This window comes from Danio rerio, chromosome 22 (assembly GCF_049306965.1).
Source record: "Danio rerio strain Tuebingen ecotype United States chromosome 22, GRCz12tu, whole genome shotgun sequence".
Classification (NCBI taxonomy): Eukaryota; Metazoa; Chordata; class Actinopteri; order Cypriniformes; family Danionidae; genus Danio; species Danio rerio.
In genome coordinates, this window is record NC_133197.1 from 14,622,698 (window position 1) to 14,638,458 (window position 15,761).

At 36.2% G+C, this 15,761-nt stretch overlaps 1 long non-coding RNA gene across 1 annotated transcript in view; it reads right to left on the reverse strand.

The window, feature by feature from the left end:
- Positions 1-4,864: 4,864 nt before the first annotated feature.
- LOC141380197 (uncharacterized) overlaps positions 4,865-15,761 on the reverse strand; it is a 48,940-nt gene continuing 38,043 nt past the window's right edge. Inside the window, exon 3 of the long non-coding RNA XR_012397834.1 lies at positions 4,865-6,418. This is a non-coding gene — a long non-coding RNA (uncharacterized lncRNA). The remainder of the gene's footprint in view (positions 6,419-15,761) is intronic.

A 15,761-nucleotide genomic window follows, 5' to 3' on the forward strand; every position in this document is an offset into this window, starting at 1 on the left:
AGGGTACTCGCGTCAATACAGCATACTTTTTAGTGGCACTGTACAACAAATAATATTTTACAATACCATCAGCACTGAGGTAGGGGTAGATGCTAATAAAATACAATTCAAGAGTTCTCACTTAGCTGATGATTATAAAAGCTTCTTTGGCATGCTGTCCCGGGAGAGAGTCCTGAGCTCATTAGATCCTCGAGCCCAGGGCTCCCTCCCGTTGCAAGGCGGGAGGGGAGTTTGAGCTCAGGTAGATCTCGAGAACTCCCCTGCTGTAGTAACCAATGTACAGTAAGTGATTGCTCTTGAAGATAACTACGTACTAGGAGCATATCTATGGTGCCAATTTAGATTATTCAATTAACTTAATTGCATGTCTTTAGGCGGTGGGAGGAAACCGGGGAACCCGGGGAAAACCCACGTGAGCACGGGGAGAAGTGCAAACTCCACACAGAAATGTCTGCTGGTTTGGTTAAGCCTGGAACCAGAGACATTCTTGCTGTGAAACAACAGTGCTACGCACTGGGCCACCGTGTCACCCATCTAAGATGGAGTAGGGGTGGATGGGGGGACTCTTCAAAACGAAGATAGCAGTGGAATGAAACCCATGGTATTTATAGTAGTTTAGGAGTCATCTGATTGGAGCGTAGTGAATTAGATAATGCGGATCCTGCCGCTAGCAATCATAAGCACGTGATCCTCTCGAAATTTGTTTATACATAAACTTCACTTAATGCATAATTTAATAAATAATATAAATAATTCTTGTTAACTTCCAGTAGCAGCAGTATTCCTTCTAGCAACAATCGCAGGAGAGACCCAAACTGATTTACATCATGTTTATTCATAATTTTCTTCCAAAATACATGAAGGTAAGCAACTATTTATCTGGGAGAGGAATAAAAAATCTAGTAACATAAGCAGTGTGTGTCTTGCGTGAACAAGGTACATCGTCCATTTATATTGAAAAATATTTATTATTGCGATCTCCATAGACATCCGCGTGTATTTTACAAACCTTAAATTGTATGTTTTGCTTGTAGTTATGCATATTTAAATGTCTGAAATCTTAAACAAATGTTACTTGTTTGAAAGCACGGATAAGTTGTGATTTATGACACCTCTTTCCGTGCCTCAGTGGATGCCGTCAGATTTGAATTTTAGCACTTTATGATGCACTCTTAATGATCTAATCGCACTGATGTGATCATATGCTACAGGAATCAGCCAAGGCTGATCACACCGGTGAGATCGTACGCGTGAAAGGGTTAATCCTCATTCACATTTGGTTTGCAGATGTTATACTTTTTTCCTGCTTGTATAACAATAACTAGTGCTAACGTCAGTAGTTGAGCCAGAAACAACAACAAAAAAAAAGTGTTTGAAATGACACTAGAATTCTAGAGTTTTAATTTGTGCATGTTTGATTCCCTCCCATTGCGCTAAATAACTTCAAGCCAATATTCAGCAGCCCAGAGCGAGTTTCAGCGCTGTTCAGCTCCACAATCCACATTTGGGCTGAAGATCAGAGCTGACCTGTTAAAACGGTGACCCATTTCAGTCCACAGGAGACTTTCTGTCACAGACAAACCCTTTCAAAAGCCCAGAGTCAAAACTCACAGCCTTTGATTCAGCAACTCTGTCACATCTACAAAAAAATATAATAATAACGGTTTAATCTTTAATGTACTGTGATTTCAAAAGCAATGATGCCCTGCATGCAATGAGCAATTTAAAAAAAATCTAAATATAAATATTTTTATACATGTAAAATAATTTCATCCTTTTATTTTGAAAGTGTAACTTTTAAAATCATCCATAATTTTTTTTGTACATCAATCAATCTGATTACCTGTCATTTTAATTATTTGCTGTTTAATTGCTTGTAAAAACTCGGACATAAAAATATTGCAATATATTTTGGGATATGGGACATACTGTTAAATTCAAAATATTGAAATAAATAACAGTGTCTCAGTGGTTAGCACTCTTGCCTCACAGCAAAAAGGTCTTTTTTTTCTGTTTTGGAGTTTGCATGCTCTCCCTGTGTTGGCATGGATTTTCTCTGGGTGGTCCGGGTTCTCCTACAGTCCAAACACATTGTATAGGTTAATTAATTAAACTAAATTGTCTGTAGTGTATCAGTGTGTGTGAATGAGTGTGTGTGGGTATTTCCCAGCACTAAGTTTCAGCTGAAATGGCAAATGGCATCTGCTGCATAAACATATGCCGGAATAGTTGGCAGTTCATTCCGCTGTTGATACCTCTGAAATAGATACTAAGCTGAGGAAAATAATATATATTTATATTTTATTTTTTAAAATGTTTTATTTTACACACACTGTAAAATGTGAACCATTGGATCAACTTTGTTTTTTTTTTTTTAAATTACTTGTTACACCTAAAAAAAAAGTTAATTATTAAAATTCTATTTAAACTATTCAAATCATATACATATTTCTTATTTTTAATTAATTCTGATCTCTAATTAAAATATTCAAAATCTTAAACTTTTTGTACTAATATATATACACATTTATATATATATATATATATATATATATATATATATATATATATATATATATATATATATATATATATATATATATATATATTTTTTTTTTTTAAGATTTTGGATCATTTAAAAATTTAAATAGAGATCATATATTTCATATACACACACACACACACATATATATATATATATATATATATATATATATATATATATATATATATATATATATATATATATATATATATATATATATGCACACACCAAAAATAACAATGAGCTACTAAAACCTCATAAAACATACGATGTAGCATAAGACATACTTTTCGCATACATTTTTCATAAATCATGAACTAATACTGTATAATCGCAACATTATTGCAGTGACTCATAGCATTTTAGTTGCTCTTAAAGTCCCATTAGGTCTGGAAAGAGCATCAGGGTCCCGCTGGTGATTAAATTAGCCCAGTTTGTCCGTGTTTTAGCAGCGTTTCAGTCAGTCGGTGGAGGTTTAGACCATTAAAGTGTGTTTTTATGAGAGCCGCTGAACACACTAAATTACCCAAGCGTTTGAAAGCCAATAAAATGCCACTTTCAAAGGCATCCCAAATCCTCACAACACAGAAGACACGACAACTGAAACGCAATAAATGCTTCATTTGAAGTTTTGAAGAGTAATTACAGTTTCTCCACAATCACGTCGAAATGTTTATATGACTTTAAAAGTGTACTGAAGCTGAGGGGAAACTGTAGAGAAGTTCAAAGACTCAAGAAGAAAATGGCCAAGAAATAAAAAGAAAATGGCCAAGACAGTGAACAAAGTTTGAAGAAGAATTAGGAAAAAAAAGATGTTGAGTGTTGAAATATAACATTTATGGATAGTTTTTTATATCAGTGTGTTCAAGACATAATAAATACAAAAAATATGTTCTGAGGCTCAAGTCACCAATATCTGCCTGAAATTATTTCTGAAACAAAAAAAAAGTGCTTGTACGGGAAGCCAAGGTGAAATCCCATCAGTCAAACATCTGTTTAATTATAATGTAATGAGAAATAATGTGGAGGCCATGGAAATCAGAAAAGATAAGACAGTGTAATTGAATCAGTTAAAGAGATTCTCCTCAAAGATTCATATTAGTCTTCATTAACGTCAGTCTGTACTTTCACAAAGTGTTTTATCTAGGTGAACTAATCTATACTTTATGCCTAAATATAGACATGTGATGAAGAATTTTGTGATCCATGTGTATGAATCGATATCTTTTTTATAAATATGCTTTCGTCCTGAGACTGCAAGACGCAACATTTTCATATACATACTGTACTGTATCTTGAATCTGATGCAACACACATGCAATGGTTTGTGTTTTCACTCCACTCCAGTAGTCTTGATACTGCAGAGCAACTCACCAAATCCACTCAACTGCCTTGAAAACTACCAACCACATGCTAGAATAGCAACAGATAGCTTAGCCATCAGCAAATGTGTCCATGTTATGAAAATAAACACCTTTGAAATGACGTAGTATATTGCTAAATCCACTCCAAGCCTTTAACTTTTATAGAAATTGACGTAGAAAATAGTTAACCAGAATTTTAGCTAGTAACTGATAATTTGCCATTACCAAATGTGCATGACAACAAACCACATGCTATAATTGCAGCTAGCAGCAGATAGCTTAGCCATTAGCAAATGTGTTCAAGTAATGACAACTAACAATTATAATTGCATTGCTAAATACAGTGCAAACCCAACAGATCGCTTAGCCGTTAGCAAATGTGCTGACAAAATGTGCTGTTATAAATTTGTTCACCTTATTTTTTTAATTTTGTTTTTGTTTTCTCACCTGATTTCTGGAACCGCTCTTCCTCGAACTCGGTCATTGTGGTCATCTCCTCTCTGCGTCTCGAGTTCGTCGACATTACATGATGAGCTTACCGGACAAACTGGTTGCAGCGGGAAAGCCCTCCATAAGGAGGTAAGCGGTTGGCCGGCAAGCGCAAAAGTGAATGGCGTCACACCACCCCGTAGCATTCGCTTAAAAAATTAAATGCAGCCATACACACCTCCGGCTACATAATACCCCATCTCCAGAGACGTCCGCGGTACTACGTTTTTAGAATGAGCCAGGGTTGGTATATTAAGTTTTATAACATGATGTTTTATCATTTTACCCGAACGATTCATGAGGACATCATTCAGTTGACTTGACTTCGAAAAACTCTCCCAAAGTTTTCTCACAGCTGCTGCGGTCGACAGGGGCGGGGAATGGCACAAAATAAACAAGACTGCACCAATTGCAACAAATTAAGATGTAAGTAAAAAAAAAAAAAAAGTATACAGTAAGTATACTGAAGGTATGAGTAGTAATACGCAAACAGCTTGTTGAAAAAAATACAGAGTATGCGTGCATATAGCCACAACTACACCACCGACACGCACAACACACTCTATACATATTCACACATGATACTCTCTATACATATTTACACGATACAATCCATAAATGATATACTTTATACATAAGCACACATGATGCATTCCATACTTATGCATACATGATACACACAATACACTCCTGTCAGGGTCTGGGATAGAACCTGAGTCTCTGGCGTGAGAGTCACCACTGAGCTACTGGAAGTTGATGAACATTCTATATACATACACATATGATAAAATCCATACGTATGCATGCATGATACACTTTATACATATACAAACATATGATAAACCCTATACATACGCACACATGATACACTCCATACATATACACATGATACACTACTGTCAGGGTCTGAGATAGAACCTGGGTCTCTGGCGTAAAAGGTGAGTCACGTTCTTACAGAGCTACTGGAAGTTGTTGAACTTCTATACATACACACACACAATACATTCTACACATATACACACACAATACAGTCCATACATATGCACGCATGATACACTATACATATACACACACATGATACACCCTATACATACGCACACTGATACACTACTGTCAGGGTCTGAGATAGCACCTGGATCTCTGGCGTGCGAGGTGGATCACTTAAACACAGAGCTACTGGAAGTTGATGAACTTTCTGTACATATATACACACAATACATTATTGACATATACAATACACTCCATACATATGCACATGATACACTCCATGCATATACACATGATACATTTAATACACATGCACACGATACACTATACGTATGCACACATGATACTCTCCATACATATTCTCACATGATACACTCGATACAAATCGCTTTGTTGTAAACTAAATAAATGAAAAGCTGTTTACAGTCTTAAACCCATTAATTTAAACTGTGTTGAATCCAACTTTAGAAATTATTTATCTTTAAAAAATACTTTTTGGGTTGAAAAAAAGAGTTTGGGTGTTGCTATAACACAAAATTACTAAAATCATAATCAGAAAGTTTTAGGCAGTGAAATCTGAGGCTTATCGAATTTAATGCTCTGTACCTGTTTTTCAAATGGTTGGCATATAAAGGAACGTTGCACAACTTAACTCTGCCCTTTGGGCACAACGTAAAAGCATCAAAATACCAACTGATATGAGATTTCATGTTTTGGTTGTCACAACAAATATCTTGTGACGGTTGAACAAAAGTCACATTCTAAGGTTAATCTGTTGTGATGGGCTTCATATTCTTTTCCTGGCGAATGACAGAATTATTCATGAAACGTTAATATATGTCATTGTCATCATTCTGAGTTAATGGCTTATGTCAGACTTCAAGATCTGACAGGGGTATCTTATGGAAACAAAGTGGTGTACATATAGAAATTGGCACAGTCAGTGGTCCAGAGCATTGGCAGATGAGTTGGACATTTCCCGTTGTGAAAGGCAGGTTACGAAGGTTGGTTTTCCACTGTTCCTAGCTTCTTGCTAATGAGAGATCAAAATCAATAATTTTCACTCTAACCCTGCTATGACAGAAAAAAAAACAGCATTTGGATAAGAATATGGTAGGTTTTGGTGCAGGTTTAAGCTGGTTTTTGCTGAACATGAGCTGCCAATAACCAGCAAGAATGAAGATGTCCTCTCTGCAGCCTGTAGCATGGTAATGTACTGCATCAAGTCCTATATGTAGTAGATGTTTTGACACAAATGCTACTGCGAGGGTTGGGTGAAGGTGTAGATGTTATTACACACAATGTAATGGGTAATTTAATTATTAATACAAATAATAATCATTTATAGCAACAACAGCTTATATATGTTTGACTTTATCCAGATTGTCATCATGCTACAGGGTGTAAACTTGCAAAAACCTGCAAAGAACCAGCTTAATCCAGTTTATCACCAGCAAGAACCAGCATAACCATTAAGCCAGCATTAAAACTTGAGGCTGATTTATTCTTCTACCTCAAGTGCACACATATGCTCTACATATATGCGCATAGCCCACGCTGTGGCTGACATTCACCTCTCAAAAAATGTAACTACACATCGCAACAATGCTTAGCGCAAGCTCTTTGATTGGTCGGCTTGGTAGCTATGACCAGTGTGGGCTGGATTAATAGCAGCACAAACCCATTGGAGCGAGTGTCGAGCCCTGCGAAGGAGCTCTAGATGGAAGCTGTTGATTTGTGTTTATCTTATGATTAGTGTTGTTGCACGTCCTTCGGTTCCTGCCTCTGAATGAGTGAGTTTTAGCTACTTGTATTTTAAGGTAGCATTTAGAAGAAACAAAACATTCGTGAAGAAACAGGACATAGAGGAATGTAAAAGCCTACTGCCAGCTAGCATTTCTAAAGTGTTATTGCAGAGCAACACAAACATCACGCAGAAGTATAAATGCACGACTACGCACAAGGCAGGCTCCATGGGTCACGACGATCACTCGACACAGAAGAATAAATCAGACTCTACCTTGCCAGCATATGCTGTTTTTTTCAGCAGGGAAGATGTTGAAAGAGGGCCTAAGTATAGAAGAGAAACTATAAAAAGCATTACCTTTAACTTAAAATTCCATGCATCATTGATATTTATAATTCTACAATTTCAAACATATAAGGGTTCAAAGTAACTAAAGCCCAGTATAAACGTCATAAAAATAAAAATTACGAATTCCCTTCCTTATCAGGGGTTGTCACAGAGGAATGTAATGTCAGAATTCAATTCAACAATAGTCATTAAGCTAAGATGAATCACGTGTCTACCAAAGCAAAAAGGACCCAGAAGCACATAATAGCTTTAAACATTTTTATCCAGTAAAGCAGGGATTCTCAAGATCTCGAGATCTTGAGAATGTCACAAGATCTCGCGGGATTAAATCGCAATGAGATTTCTCGTCAAGGTAAAAAGTTGTCTCGTGGGTTTATGTTAGCATGATGGAGCGTGAGGGTGAAATTAGCATTGAAGATTGGAAGCAGGATTGGACTTGAACCACAAATCAAGCGCTTTGCATACCCCTGGTAGGCTGGCCTTTGTGATGCACGTCACTCGATTGGGGCGGATGGGTGTGACATAACCGATTTTTTTCTCACCTGATTGAAATGTGCAGAAAGCAGCATTATTAAAGTGCAGTGGAGATATGTAAATGTCGCAATTTAACTATTAATTACCATCGTGTAGGACTTCTAGCTGCATTTTGCGACAGGACAGTCCACATAGCTGTTTGACACTATATTCTCTGCACCTACACATATCTCTAAGCGCGCACACATACTGAACTGATGGAGACTCAACACACCCGCCTTCATTATTACCAAACACGTTTATGCTGTACGAAAAAGCTGACTTTTTTTTTCTTTTAATGGTTCAAGTGACCAAAAAAAGAACAAAAAAAAACTTTTATATTGTCATGTGGCACAAGTATTTAAGCATGTTCACAAAAGAGAAAGAGCGCAACATCCACCACGTAACCAATATCATTTGTGCATCATACATCACATGCACAAATCAAGCCATGGACATTACATTAAGATGCCTACTGGCTTAAAAAGGCCTAGATAAAAAGAATATGGCCAAATGAGAGCGTTTCTGTCATAAACTATAGGAAAACAATTTGTTCAAAAGAAAATAAAAAAATTAAACCCTTCGAACAAAATAAATAGAGGAATGAAGAAAAAAGCGCTCTTTTATTATCAGCTGTCAATCAGCGCCCGCTTTTTTTCCTGGTCATTGCGCCTTTTGTCATGTGCAGTGTAAATGCAGACAATCGGATATGTCACCTTTAAAAGATGATAAATGTTAGCAGGTCATCATAAAAATTGAATACTGTCACAAAATCCGAATTGACCATCAATATCTGCAGTGTAAATACTTTGAAATTCTAAAGGGGAAAAGTCAGTCAGTACAGTTTGCTATTTTCCATCTATATATTAACAAATATGTTGCAATGTTTGCATGTTCATTGCATAGAATTCAATAGTAAACTAATATAAAACTATTGCATACATAAAATTATGAGAATAATTATGGAAATTGCATACATAAAAAATGGAAGTTCATTACAAGTTAAAAAAAACACCTAAATTGTTTGGCATTTTGTGATTTTTATAAAATCTATTTTTCATTTATATATTAAAAAAAATATTTTGAAGACTATTTCATTCATATTCATTCATTCATTCATTCATTCATTTTCTTGTCGGCTTAGTCCCTTTATTAATCCGGGGTCGCCACAGCAGAATGAATCGCCAACTTATCCAGCAAGTTTTTACGCAACGGATGCTCTTCCAGCCGCAACGCATCTCTGGGAAACATCCACACACATTCACACACACACTCATATACTACGGACAATTTAGCTTACCCAATTTACCTGTACCACATGTCTTTGGACTGTGGGGGAAACTGGAGCACCCGGAGGAAACCCACACGAAGGCAGGGAGATCATGCAAACTCCACACAGAAACGCCAACTGAGCCGAGGTTCTAACCAGCAACCCAGCGACCTTCTTGCTGAGGCGACAGCACTACCAACTGCGCCACTGCCTAACCTATACCATTCATATGTTTCATCATTAAGGATTTCTTTAAAATAGAGCAAAAATCTCGTCTTGTCTCATTCTCGTGAACCCAATCTTGTGTCTTGTCTCGTCTCGTGGAGTAGGCGTTTCGTCAAACTCCTACTCAATATAATACTATAATCGATGGATTTCGTTATTAATATGTCATAATAAAATGATCAAAGTAATGTTCTGTGATTGACTTCTTCAAACTTGGCGCAAAAACTCATGATTGCATCTGCAATTAGTACACATCTGCTTAGTCGCTGTGTGTGTGTGTATAGTATTATATATTTGTTAATAAATAAAGGTTTAAATGAACATATTATACAAACATTTTAAAGAAAATGTCAGACAGGTGGGCCTTCAAAAATTGATCGGAGAAAGAAGTGGGCCCCGAAGTGAAAAAGGTTGAGAACCCCTGCTGTAAAGAATCACAAATATATTGCTAACTTACAAAATAAACCCTCTTTGAATGCTACTGGGTGAATTTGAAAGCATTTAGCCCCCCTCAACCTTTCAGGCCACTATAGAGTATGCAATCGATACTATTACTGACTCTGTTTGTGTACTTGAAGCAAGAAAAAAAAAACGTTAAAAATGCATTTATATTTGAAGGGTACCATCCTCTTTCCACACTCCTACATAGAGTCACATCAAAATCAATGCTCATGTTCTTGTTTTTAATGTTCGAGCTTGCTAGCCAACCAGCTTATGAAAGCGAATCCTCGAGGATGCTAGTGGAAGGTTGCACAGTTCAACAATCAATTAACCGATTCTCTTTGAACACTTATGTGCTAATGTTTAAAACAAATTAGCTGTGGGCCTCCAAGCGCTGTGAAGATAGCATAAACTGCCGCTGATTACTTGCAGTGTGACTTCCATTCAATTCATTCTTCATCATCAGCTTAAGAGAACATATCATCTCCTCCTGGTTTTTAACCTCCAATATCATGTTGCATTTCAGTTTGATCAGTATCTGGTCTCACGAGGAAACAACTTTTTTTTTATGTATTGGCAGAGAAGTTGCTAATTCGTACAAATTCATATGATTTCATTGATTTTAAAACAACGTGTGACCCCAAACTCCACCCCTAAACCTAATCGCAATTGGGGGATCAACAAATCATACTAAAATGTACAATTGAGATCATACCAATTACAAAGATTAGGCTACTAAATCAAAATGTCTTGTCTTGGATGCCTCCAGCATCTGTCAATACCGTGCCTCTTGAGATAACTGGAGTGAGGTTTACCCATGCAGCTCTTACTAATTGGCCTCAATTACATTTACCCCCTAAACCTCATTCCCACCCAGATCATGCCACCAGTGTAACCCATCCAGTTCGACTTGACCTGCACTGAGCAGGTCTCGAATCACTGAATCTGTCACAGAAGGTGGGCTCACTAACAAGGTTGCCTCCTGAGATCAGGGGAGTAAAGTTCTCTTTCCACATGTAGTTCCTCCATCCCTGCTGCCCAGTGGACATGAATAGCAGCTTGTATAATGACTAATGTGCAAGTTCTGAACATATTCGTAGTATCAACCTTCCTAAATTAAATTTCAACATATTGATATGATAAGGACAGAAGATCCATAAATGCCTTACTATGTCGGATAATTGGAGCTAAACATCAAAACCAATCAAGGATCTGGACATGACTTTTTCTCCTTATGTCAGGAGGGGTAAACTTGATAAATCAGCCAAAACGTGTCAGTTTTCTTTTTTTTTTTTTTGAGTATTTTTTTAAAAATGTTAGGTCAGCCACAAGTTAAGATTATGTGATCATTTATTCACTCTCATTTCATCCCTTAACACTGAGACAATTGTTCATACTCAGATTGCAAATTACAATATTTTAGATGATATCTGAGAGCTCTCTTGTCCTCTGTAGACACCAATTGTGCGGAAACATAAAAACATCGTTAATACAGACCATAAGCTTTCAGTGGTTCCATTGGAATATTATTAAGCTATGATAATCATGTTGTGTGCTGCGATGTTGTGAACCCAGAGTGGGCCCACTAGGAGGCGTGGGAGGCCTAACACCACAAATAACCCCCAAACACAATGGCCTGACCCGAAAGTGTAAAAAAAGGTGGTATTTATTTACATTTATTTAATGTGGAGGATAAAGTCCAGTGCAAAATAAAATAAATAAATAAATAAATAAATAAATAAATATATATATATATATATATATATATATATATATATATATATATATATATATATATATATATATATATATATATATATATAGTGTCCATTTAAGTCCAAAAATGTACAGATATATATATATATACATACAAATACAAGGTATCAAATCAAATATAAAGACAAATATATACAACACAAAACAAATCAAAGACAAAAGTCAAATGTAACCCCTGTAAACTAGTATCCACTTACTCAGAAAATTGCTTACGGCCCTGCTACAGCACGCTCACTCGCCAGGTAAACTGACCTCGAGCTTCTTCTTCTTCTTCTTAGTTTTTTTGGCGAATTGCATTCTTTGTGCATATCATCACCATCTGTGCTGTGCAACCAGATTATATCATTGCTTTGCCCCAGTCCCACAGACCTCAGAGTCCAGTTGTTGGTTGGCACTGCATGTTCAGCTCCTTCCCCCTGCACACTAAACTCCTTAATCCCTAGAATTGTAATATAACACCTTTTTTATTTACTTAGTTATATTTTAGTTATATCTAACCTCGAGCTGAAGTCTGGCGTCCCTCTTTATACGGCAGACTCTGGCCATCAATTGGCGCAAGCCATTCAGATATATAATATATAGATCTTTTAAACTCACCTTAAATGTCAACGCTTAAAACAATAAATGCTCACGTCTGCTTAACAGACACATAAATACATGAAACATTAAACACATACAACCATTAACATCTTCTTTCCTCTAAAACATGTGCGGCTGTCAGAGACGGAGGGGAGATGTCTCACTTCTCCACATGTGTATATAAAGCAAAATAATGACTTTATTGAACAGTTTCTTCCTCTCAGTGTTAGTATAGTGCTCACATTCATGTGTTTGGGTTGTCCCTACCTATGATGTATTACTTCAGATGTACATGTGCTTATTTCTAACAGAGGAAGTCTGCACAGGTATCTGGGGTATACATTCATTCAATCATTTTCCTTTGGCTTAGTCTCTATTCCAGAGGTTGCCACAGCTGAATGAACCACCAACTATTCCAGCATTTGTTTTACACAGCGGATGACTTTTGAGCTGTTACTCAGTATTGGGAAATGCCCACACACAATTTAGTTGATTCAATTCACCTGTAGTGCATGTCTTTGGACTGTGGGGGAAACCAGAGCACCTGGAGGAAACCCACGTGCACAAGGAGAGAACATGCAAAGTCCACACAGATATGCCAACTAGCTCAGTTGGGCGTTGAATAAGTGACCTTCTTGCTGTGAAGCAACAGTGCTAACCACTGAGCCACTGTGCCTCTCTTTTGGGGTATACATCAATATTTAAAGCGTGTGAATGCGGTCTCAGGGGTTTGAAACAACATAAGCATGAATAATTAATAACAGAATTTACATTTTTGCCTGAACTAATGCTTTAAGGAAATTATAAAAAAATACTAAATTGTCAAAACACTGTAGATTCTGTTTAAATTGTGGTTTCATTGAATATCTACTACTTTTTGTTGTTGTTGTTGTCTTCATACTTCATACAGAACTTATCTGTGAAGAGTCAGAACTCTTAACTTAAACAGACTTGCAGGTTGATTGGGGAGTCAATACTGAATTTCGCTTCTTTGTTTTACAGGCAGGTACAGCGAATGGGTGTTTCAATTATAAATGGTAGACATTATCCCCTGTATCAAGAGCTTCAGCTGCTTCCATCTAAACAATGGTTTAGGGTACCACAGGGTGTAACAAAATGGTTTAAGAACAGCTTTGTCCCAGTAGCAATTAATCACATGAACGGTAATAAGATGAAGTAATGGTTTTGTTAGGATGTTTTTAGTGGTTGATGTCTTGTGTATTGTCTATTGCATGTATAAGAAGTTGCCTGCTCTGGCTCACTGCAGCCTAATTTACTTATGGGTATAGAATAAAGTACCTGAACCTGTGGTGTGATCCTGATTTTACCTGCACACTATATAAATCTTTTAATTAACAGGTTCTGCGGTTTGTGATTTGCATGTTTTCAGTTTATTTGCATAATTGCATTATGAGACCTTTAGCTCTGCTCTGTCTACTTTTCCTGTTGAATATTCAAGTGTGCAGATTAACAAAGTGACTCTTACTGACATTTCAGTAGTTTGAAACAATGTATTGCATAACGAATATTATATACAGAATTAAGTAAAATTACAGAAAATGAGTCTCACACTTTATTTTGATGGTCCATTTCTTGAAATACATTACATCTACATGCCAACTAGTTCTCATTAGATTATAAGTAGACTGTTTGGGTTGGGGTAAGTGTAAGTTGACATGTACTTGCAAAGTTATTTATAGTCAGTTAAATGTCTGTTGAAGGAGCAGTATTAACAGATATTAAGCAGACAGTCTACTAATACTCAAATGGACTATCAAAATAAAGTGTTACCGAACATTTTTTTTACCATAATTTACAAGATCTACACAGACAATATATCACTTCAAATTATTAAAAATGTCAATAAAAGTTACACAGAGAAAAAAATGAAAAGAAAATAACTGTTAATTTACAGATTTTTACAGTATTTCCCTTTAGCCTATTTGACTTAAGCCTTTCCTCTTCTTTCATATTAACGTATGAAACAGCAGATTGTATTCTTCATCTTCGCCACCTGTTTGCTATTTTGTGTTCTAAGTCATCCAGCTTAAAACATAGACCTCAAACAATAAATAAACGTCTTTATCCACTGCATCTGGACACTAATGGAAAACAAACCTAACTCAAACTTAAAGGGTCACAAAACATCAAAACACATTTTTGAGATGTTGACGGCCATATATAAAGTCAGAATTATTACTACCCCCCCCCCCCCTGTTTATTTTTCTCCCAATTTCTGTTTAAAGGAGATAAGACTTTTCAACACATTTCTAAATATAATAGTTTTAATACCACATTTCTAATAACTGATTTATTTTATCCTTACTAGATATTTTTCAAGACACTTCTATACAGCTTAAAGTGACATTTAAAGGCTTAACTATTTTAACAAGGCCGGTTAGGGTAATTAGGCAAGTTATTGTATAATGATGGTTTGTTCTGTAGATTATCAAAACAAACTATAGCTTAAAGGTTAAAAGGTTAAATAGCTTAAAATGTTTTTTCAAAAAAAATTGAAAACTGCTTGTATTCTAGCCAAAGTTAAACAAATAAGACTTTCTCCAGAAGAAAAAAATATTATCAGACATACCTTCCTTGCTCTTTTAAAATTTCCTTGCTCTGTTAAACATCATTCGAGGAATTAAAAAAATAAAAATAAAAAAATAAATAAAAACAAAAGGGGGGCTTACAATTCTGACAATGTCCCACATTGCTAAAAACACTATTGGGACAAATATATTTCACAAAAAAAAAGTGAAAATTGGTTGTTTTTGCATTATTTCTAGCAAATTCTTTTTAAACTTCTTTTTAAACCTTTAATTTAAAAAAAAAAATTGAAGCAATGTCACGGCAATGAGATCATTGTGTATATTCCAGCATGGAGATCAGATGTCTGCACCGTCCGGTACAAAGTGATTCCGATACAAAGTCATTGTGTTTTCAGCACATCTGTTCATTAATTCATGAGAAAGACATCAGCGCACTCTTTCGTGATCAAAATGTAACTTCATTAAAATGCATGATATAGCTTCGAAGACTCCTTTTACCTGTTACAGTGTTCAGAGAGACGCCACATTGTGTTGCCAACTGTACTTCAAACAAGTGGAAGAAGAAGAATTGTTTGGAGACATGGGTCGTCAGTGTTGCATTTATAAATGTGGCGCAACTAAGGTTTTGTTTTCCTTTCTCCGCAATGACAGCAGAGCTCATGTGTGGACCAACATGTGTGGATTACAGTGGTCTGCTAACATGCAACAAACGTGTTTGTAAGAAACACTTTTTACCCGAGAGCTTTTTGAATCTGGAAATGGTGAACTCCGGTGTAGAAAGGCTTGTTGTTGTGGGAAGAAGAAGACAGGGTCGGCGATAAGGTAAGTGGTAATGTTCTTTATTTTTGCAGTAATTCTTTAGAGCATAGCACAGAGCTCAAGGTGTGTGGTCACTCAACTCTCTCTCTTGATTGTTCTCTCCAGCTTT